Raw genomic sequence first — 9,571 nt, 5'->3', positions numbered from 1 at the left:
CAAATCTGACATAATTAACAAAATTGATCCTTCTAAATCAAATGTTGATATATCGGGTGTACGTTCAACGAAAAATGGCGGTCTTATTCTGAAATGCCATGATCCTTCCGAGTTCAAAAAATTTGCTTTGGATAATAAATTAGTGGACTCGTACGAAATTAAAGACTTAAAAACCATTTCGCCTAGATTACGCATTTCAGGGGTTTCTAGTGATTTAGGAAAAGAACACATTATATCATTTTTGGTAAAGCAGAATAGCTCTGTATTTAGTAATCCTTCTCAGCTGAAAATCCTTAAATATTTTCCCACTAAGAAGAAACCTGATGTTTTTCAGTTCATCTTGCAAGTTGACGTCAATACTTATATTAAAGCTTTAAATTCGAAACACTGTTTGATTGGATTAGACAACTGTTATATATTTGATGCTATTGATGTAATTCGCTGTTATCGCTGCAACGGCTATCACCACTCTCATACTTTTTGCAAACGTAATCTTAGTTGTCCTAGATGTGGTGAATCCCATGAGGTAAAGGAGTGCAAATCTACTGTTTTAAGATGCATAAACTGTGTATCCCTCAATTCAAAGACCAATCTGACTAGTGTAAACGCTGCTCATGCATGTTGGGACACTAACGAATGTCAGTATTATTTAAATCTAATAGCTAATATAAAGAAAGATTTATTTGGTGATGCTACTTTACCTTCATAGCAACTAAATTCGGATTCACTATTATATCAAGAGGCAGTTAATATTGAATCGTTGTCTTTGTTTGTTGATAGTAATATCACCCTAACTGGAGGTGACCGTCTGATAAGTCCTTTAGACCTTGGCTCCTCTGTTGCGGCTGCCTCCAACAGTGTACGTAAGCCTGAGCAGATCTCATTCTTGGTTCAGTACCTAAATGCCGGTGGTATGAATACTAAGATATCTGATTTTTTTGAATCAACTGGTGGTTCTCAAAGTGACGTCATTGCCGTGTCCGAGACTTGGCTATCTGATAATGTTTCATCCTTGGAAATTGCTGATAATAGCATTTACGACATCTACAGAAAGGACAGAAACTTTACTGATCTTGGCCTCGTGCGTGGTGGTGGCGTTTTGCTGCTAATTCACAAATCTTATCGGGTCTTTCAACTGAATCTTGACCATATTATTGCCCATTTGCCTATTATTGATATAATAGGTTGTAAAGTTGTATTGAATTCCCAATCTTTTGTGTTCGTTTTTGTTATTTATATACCACCTCAAACCTCTGTTGATGACTTTGCCACCCTGATGGAGTTTTTGGAGGTCTTGGATTACTTGTATGAACACGATGTACTGTTTATAGGTGATTTTAATGTGCCTAATTATATCAATAATAATGGTTGCAGAATAGACTCTAAAAACGAACTTTTACTTAATTTTTGTAGTATTTTAAATCTTAAACAATTCAATTATATTACGAATTGCGATAATCGTTGTTTAGATCTGATACTATCAAATTTTGATTGCAGTGTTATGCTCGATTCCGCTCCCCTGTTAATTGGGAGTGCGCTTCATCCTCCTTTATTTTGTATTTGTTCTCTGAAGTCGCCTTGTCGCAAGTTTTTCAAGAGTTCCAAAAGTTGCCGCGGGGAAGAACGATTTAATTTCCGTAAAGCTAACCTGTTGGGTCTCTACGATTGTATTGCGAATTGTGATTGGAGTTTTCTGCATGCTGTGAACGATGTGAATGTGGCAGTCGGTTTATTTTATGAAAAGTTATATGACATGTTTCTGCAGTTTGTACCGCTGAACAGAGCGAATTCTTCACATTATCCGGTCTGGTATACAACCGACATTATCAGGAAATTAAAACACAAGTTTAAGGTTTTTAAAAGATACAAAAAAACTAAGTCACGCTCTACATTAATTGAATTTAGGACCTTGAGACGTGATCTTAAGATCAGCATTAATGCAGCATACCATGAGTATATTTCTACGGTTGAACAGCAACTAACTCACGACCCTCGTTGTTTTTGGTCATTTGTGAACCATAAAAGAAAATCTAGTACTATTCCTTCAGTTATGCAATTAGATGAGGTCGAGTACTCCACCCCGCATACTATCGCTAACGCCTTTCTATCCTACTTCGAAAAGAATTTTTCGTCACCATCAATGACGGATTTTCAGTTTAATAATCCTTGTAACAACAATTATATTCATTTGCGAAGTATTTCTACTGATGATATCCTAAGGCATCTTTTAAAACTGAAGCCGTCTTCTGCCAGCGGTGATGATGCCCTTCCTGGTTTTATCCTTAAGGATTGTGCTCAAATACTGGTTACGCCTTTGCATTTTTTATACAATTTAATTTTAACAACCTCAGTTTATCCTTGCTTATGGAAGGTTGGGAAGATATGTCCTATATTCAAGTCGGGTAAGAAGAATATTATCTCAAATTATAGACCTGTCACCATTCTACCGCATATTTCCAAGGTATTTGAGTCTATTATTTACTCTTATATATATACTAATGTACAAAATGTTATCTCTGAACATCAGCATGGATTTTTTAGGGGTAGGTCTACGTCCACCAATTTATCTTGCATCTCGCATTTCATTTCAGCTGCGTTGGATAAAAATACTCAGGTTGATGTCATCTACACCGACTTTTCAAAAGCATTTGATCGCATCGATCATAACATCTTATTAAATAAACTCAGACACTTCGGATTCAGTGACTCTCTTTTAAATCTATTCGAGTCTTATTTATCGGATCGTTTTTGTTACGTAAATGTTTTAGGTTTCTATTCTGCTCGGCTAGTTGTAAATTCAGGTGTTCCCCAAGGGTCTAATTTAGGTCCCTTGCTTTTCCTTTTGTTTATTAACGATATCGTTGAAATATTTAGTTTAAATGTGCTTTTGTTTGCTGATGATGTTAAGCTGTATTCTACTATTAGAGATATTTCTGACTGTATGCGTTTGCAATCAAATGTTGATGTGCTTTATGGTTGGTGTCGCAGTAATGGTCTTCCGTTGAATCGTGACAAATGCTACATTCTCTCGTTCTCTCGTAAGACCAAGCCGCTTATGTTCGATTATAGAATTGGGAATGCTTTATTGACTAGGTGTTTCACTTTCAAGGATTTAGGCGTTACATTTGATGCTCAATTCACCTTCAATGAACATGTTGATATTATTGTGGCATCATCAGTCAAAACTTTAGGTTTCATCTTTCGATCGTGCAAACGATTCAGGTCTGAGAGTTGCTTAAGGGCACTTTATTTTACCTTGGTCAGATCTAAATTGGAGTACTGTTCAATTGTATGGTCGCCGATCTATCGAAGAGGTGTTGATGCTTTGGACTCGGTTCAGAGGAAGTTTGCCAAGTATCTTCTGTTAAAGTTAATTGCGGAATTTCCTCCAAGAGGTACTCCTAATTCTGTTCTTTATGATATGGCAAATCTGCGTTCTCTCAATATGAGACGTAATGATAGCTTTCTGATATTTCTATATAAGATCATACACGGCATTATTAATTCTCCCTTCTTGTTATCCCAAATTTATTTCAATGTGCCTCGGGCAAATCTTAGATCTGGTCGTTTTTTTTATGTTCCGCGAGCAGTTACTAATATACTGCATCGTTCCCCTCTTTATACTGCCTGCACATTATTCAATAGCAACTGTAGTGAGTGCGATATTTTTGTGATTAGTCTTGGACAATTTAAGAGATTGATTACCTGCATTTCAGAGGTTTAATTGAGCGTTTCCCGTAACGGGTACACAGTCGCTTTTTGAGCTGTTGCATTGTATAACGCTGTTTACTGTTGGTTTTTGTTTGGGTGTACAACCTGTTAACCAACATACCAAATAATAATAATAATAATAATAATAATAATAATAATAATAATAAATACGAAATTGGGGCCGTAATTTTGAATGTTTAGAATAAAACTTTGGCAATTTTTTGTTTGACGTTTTATTGACATTGGCCCTAATTAAGCAGGCAAAACTTTTAATTTGTGACAGTAGCGGGAAATTTCAAAATGACCTTGACGACCAACATTTAAAGCTCGCGACTGTACATGTATAAATTATATAGGTATTTCTCTGGCACATATGTAACTTATAACTTATGTAATTTCATCTATGTAATTTACTTTATCTTTACTTTCAGTAATACTTAATTCAAATACATATAATTAAATAGTAGCAAACTACGAGTATGAAACATACCTACATTATAAAAAACAAAAATTAAAAATTATTTCCACGATTCTGAAAATGAGTCTTTTACATAAGGACATTAAACATCTTGGAGTTTGGTTTACGTAGTAATTTTTTGTTATTACATGTTATCAACAAAAATACATAGGTATGAATAATGTGCGAATAGAGACCGAACTTGTGCTCTTTGAAAACGGTTTACCAATATTTCTCACTCTGTTAATTTATGAGGTCTGATCCACCCTTGAAAAACCACAAATAAGGAATCCTTATTACAGTTAATAGGGTTTGTGAAGCCACATAACCCTATTCGAGTACATATTCTATTTCTCTGTTTTAACGTAACAAGACATTTCGTTTTTCTAATCTTTCTTAACATCTAAAATAAGGTCTGGAACAATTGAATAAAACTCTAAAAATAGTAACACTTACTAATTATTATCAGTAGCAAAAAACTTTTGATTTAAAAATAAGGCCTTTAATCTTACAATTTTTAACTATATCTGGTGTTCATTGTTCATTTAAATTTATCTTCAAAGTTGGCATTGAAAAGTCGATTGTGAACGCACCACAGATTACAGATCAGCTGTTTAAATCTAACCTCACTTTTTGCGTTGTTTGTGTTTTTACTCTGCAAACGGACGATCTTCAACGCCAACTTTGAGGATACATTTAAATGAACACCCGATACAATACCTCTCTTACTTTTAATTTACGATTTTCTGAAATTTTCAAAAGGAAAATAACTACCTATCAGCTATAGTTTTTAGAATGTGAAACCGTTGATAATTATTATACGTGGAAACCTTTTATTAGGTATTGTAAGTCGGATAAGTTGATAAAAATTACATACTTTCAATAAATTTGCTAACAGTCGTTATAGAAAAGTATTTGCATAATAAATCTTAGCAATCATTCTTGGTATCTATTTAATATAAACACAAAAAACAGAATAATTTAAATTAACAAAATTAAAAATATATATCTGTTGCTATCCCATTCAATTCTAATTTGTTTTATTCTATTTTTGTATACAACGAATCATTTAAAGAGAATTACATTTTCCTTAAATTGACACAGCCAACTATACGGGTGTTTTTTTTTTAAATTTGGCGTCGAAGTTGGCGTCGAAGAAGCGATTGTGAATGTACTACACGGGTTACGGATCACGGATCAGCTGTTTAAATCTTACGTTTTACACGGGTGCGGTGGTGCGCTCTCAATCGACTCTCCAACGCCAATTTCGACGCCAGATTTAAAAAAACACCCTTTAGATGAACTTCGCTTGTGTTACGAAAAATGTATTTTCTATATTGATAATTTGTTCGTATTGTCTGTCAAAGCAACAAAAAGAAGTTCGGAAATTATACTTAAACACAAAGAGATAAGGTGCAATTATTAGAATACAGCGTTTCCAAAAATTAAAAATATTTTTGTTCTTTCTGATAACTTCCAGTTTCAGCGTAGTCATTAGATTTTAGTTGGAGTAGAAAATATTTTTAAAAATACCACAAATAAAGTGCATTCTTTTATTTACACAGGAGAAAAGAGGTTGCCCCATTATGAAATTTCCTATAAAAACACCTAAGAAAAATTTCTTAAGCGGAAGATACTAAATTGTACTTTAACTTTAATTAACACGGTATAAAATCACGTCATAATTTTGCCTCCAAAAAGGAAATGATTCATTAGTGTTCTATAGTTTTGTTTTGCTTTTTAGACACTCACGACCAAACCACACTATCCCAATTATCGGGTTGCCAATTGAATATATCTCGCTTCGATTCAATAAAATCAAAGATTATTATGAGACGACACGGCACTTAGGCCGAATTTATTTATCATTACGGACATTTTGAACAAGTACATAATCATAAGACTGGCCGCACACTACAGACTTTTCATCGGCCGACAGTTTAGTTTTTTGTTAATAACTTATTAAGCAATCAACTAAATTGTCGGCCGATCAAAAGTCACTACAAACACACTACAGAATTTTTTTAGGTGTTTGCTTAATAAGTTATTAACAAAAAAACTAAATTGTCGGCCGATCAAAAGTCTGCAGTGTGCGGCCAGTCTAATTCCTTTCAAAGCATTATTTTTTTATTATCATGTATTTTGCTATACGCCTACTTGATATCCACGTCGGAGTTTATTCAGACGACATTACAGACTGCAAAGTATTCAAGTTAGAGGTATTGGATGCTCTCGTGGGCTGTGACCTTCGAAATATCTGCGCGAAGGCGAAGCGATAAACCAGTGAAAAATCTGTAAATGAAAATTGAAAACGTCGACTACTTTACATGCAAATAGACGAGAGAGAGAGACGACACTAACGTAACGAATGACAATGTTTTCCGGTTGGTTTGAAGCGTCTACGTGAAACCGATATTCGTAGTTTGCGCAGATATGACTCATAGCCCATGAGAAAATCCAACACATCTACAACAGTAATCAGTTTTCCAGCGGACACTGACACTGACCACTGGACACTGACCACGCCCGTCATTGCTTAAGCTTACTAATTACTATTAATATTATGTATGGCTTCATGCGTTGGCTAGTGCGTTGGAAATAATGTAATTATGTAATCATTTAACAGTTTAAAAAAGTTTTCTTTGCAGTTTCTTCTACTAAAACTAACTAAAATTTAGAGTATAGTATATCGGGTGTTCATTTAAATTTCTCCTCAAAATTGGCGTTGAAGAGTCGATTGTGAACGCACCACTCGTCAGTCTACAGAGTAAAAACACAAACAATGCAAAAAGTAAGGTTAGATTTAAACAGCTGATCTGTGATCTGTAATCCGGGCAGGTATGTTCACAATCGACTCTTCAAGGCCAACTTTGAGGAGAAATTTAAATGAACACCCGATATTTAACATTATCCTTAATTATCCATAAATGACTTTCATATATACAGGATTATTCACATAATGTGACGAGCCTGACCAGGTAGAAATGCAACCCAAAATACGATTTATAAAGCTATCTCGATCCCTATTACAGTATCGTAATGCACATAAAACATAACGTCAGCATAATGAATATCAAGTTCTGACAGAAAAATACCTCTTGCAACAAAGTATGATTTAATAACAATAATAAGTAATTAAAATAAAAAAAGTAATGGGTAAGTAGGATCATGTCGGTTCCATCATCGTGCGAAAACATTTTCAAATACTAAATATGAACGAAAAATGCAATGACAGATATAGGTACCTTTACAACTAATAGAATACTTTCTTGGATTTTTAATTTAATTTTCAAATACCAAAACATAATGTATGCTTTGTAAAATGTAATTTGGGTTGCATTTTTACCTGGTCAGGCTCGTCATCTTACGTGAATAACCCTGTATGTACCTACTTATCTTTTTAATCTGTTTATGTTGTTTAGAGAAATGAAAATTTGCATCTCTTCTAATTGGAACTAAATAACTATGTGCTTGGATGACGGTAACAGCGTCGGTCTTAGTTAAAAGATATCAAAAATCACAATACATCAGTAGGTACAACTGTGTGCGAAATTTTGTTATCTCTTGATGTTATAAATAAGGAATAATAATAATAATAATAATAATATATATTTGGTGCAGAAGATCATAAATACAACGAATAAGAAAGAGTATTTGTTTTGAAAATTATATGGTAAAAAATTACTCCAAAAATAGAATTGGAAGGTAATGTGGTTAGTTCTAATTAATCTTATAATACATACATATTTACAAAGTTATTAGTCTATTGTATTTTAGTTTCCCCCATAAACGGGTTTGCTAGAGTACATAATTTAAATAAAATTTTTACTTTCAAAAATAATCGTTATCTGGCAAATCACTTAACTCATCTTAACTTATTCTTTTGAGAAACTTGATTATTTGGCGAGATCTCGCCAAAAGTCGACCGTCAAGCGACTTTTCCCCTAAAGCGACGTCCATAAGGGCGAGATTCGCCGAGAGCTGGCTTCAAGTCCACAGATTCTTCAGGCGAATTCTTAAAACGAGCCTCTGCAGAGTATCGACTCAAGAGCAAGGAAGGGGCGTTCAGCAGCAGGAAAGGAGGGAGAGTCGAGCATCCTGCAAGGATGAGAACAAGGACGGAGATTCCTGAGAGCCAGAGGGGTATGAGTAACCAAGATGGCGGCCATCCGGGCGCGGTCCCTTGGTATCGGCTTACCGCTCGCAATAAGATTTGCCGGTACAGTTCTGGTCATTAATATACATGAGTCGAGCCGATGCTACAAGAGCACATCGCCGAGGTTTCCGACAGATTACAGTTCGCCACAACCTCGTCAATAATAAAATTTATCTTACGTAGAAATTTACCAGTCCTGGCCAGTGTGAAAGAGAGAGAAAACACCACGAAATATTAACCGATATAACTAATAAGTGTAATACAAGGAAAGTTCGCAGTGGGGTCGCAAAGTCTCGGCCACATCGTATTTCAAATGATTTTCCCAAAGCTTTTGCTTGAATTACACATTTATGAAGTGCAGCGATCTCCCTCGACGTCCTTGTCCTCATATTCGAGCTTCTCACTTCAGGTTGTTGGAAGTTGCTTGAATTTTGTTCAGCTAAGGACGCTTTGTCTTTATCGCGACCACAAGGTCGGTTGTTTCGCCTCTACGGTAGTATTTCAAGTGGAAGTTATTTTGATTAGCTATTCAGTATGTGTACAGAGAGTAATACGTAGATATGTGTTGGCAGAACTGCACAAATTCCACACCGAAGTGAGTCTGGACCAATTGTGAGTGTTTACAGCAGTGTTCATTAAGTCAGACTCATAAAGTTCAAGATTAGTGTTACACGCGAGTCTGAGTTATTGTTAAAGCACTTAAAAGATATTGCTGCATTAACGATTCAACATCCACTAATTTGAAACCTTCAGAATTACTCTTGCCGTGAGAGACGAGTCGATAGTTCCGACTGATTATAAGCTCCACTTGAAAACGACGTTAGCATCGGTGAGGAATTGGATAGCAATAGAATGTTTTCCGATTACGTTTCCATTAACTTTGCTAACTACTCGAAACGTGCAATTCGAGAAAACACCGCAAACACTTTGCTAATTGAGAAAGGAAGTCAGAGGAAAATCACCTTTAAGACATTTTGTTCTGTGATGAAGTTCCATTAAACCGCCGATAATTGAGTTGTTTGGGTCGAGTTGGGAAATTGGATATCTCGAAAATAGTTGGTTTAGAGAGGCTTTGGCAGTTTGCTCCTTAAAAAGTTTATCCCAAAACAGAAACACTAGTGACCTGTGCAACAACACTCGTATGTATCAGTGGTGCACTTGTGCTCGTTACTTCTCCAGTTCAAACAAAATTCAACGGTAGAGACTTGCTAAATGAGGTTAGAGCCGGGCAAGGTGAACGTAATAGT

The sequence above is a fragment of the Tenebrio molitor genome, chromosome 2 (assembly GCF_963966145.1).
Source record: "Tenebrio molitor chromosome 2, icTenMoli1.1, whole genome shotgun sequence".
Taxonomy (NCBI): domain Eukaryota; kingdom Metazoa; phylum Arthropoda; class Insecta; order Coleoptera; family Tenebrionidae; genus Tenebrio; species Tenebrio molitor.
Note: the sequence above shows the minus strand (reverse complement) of the source record.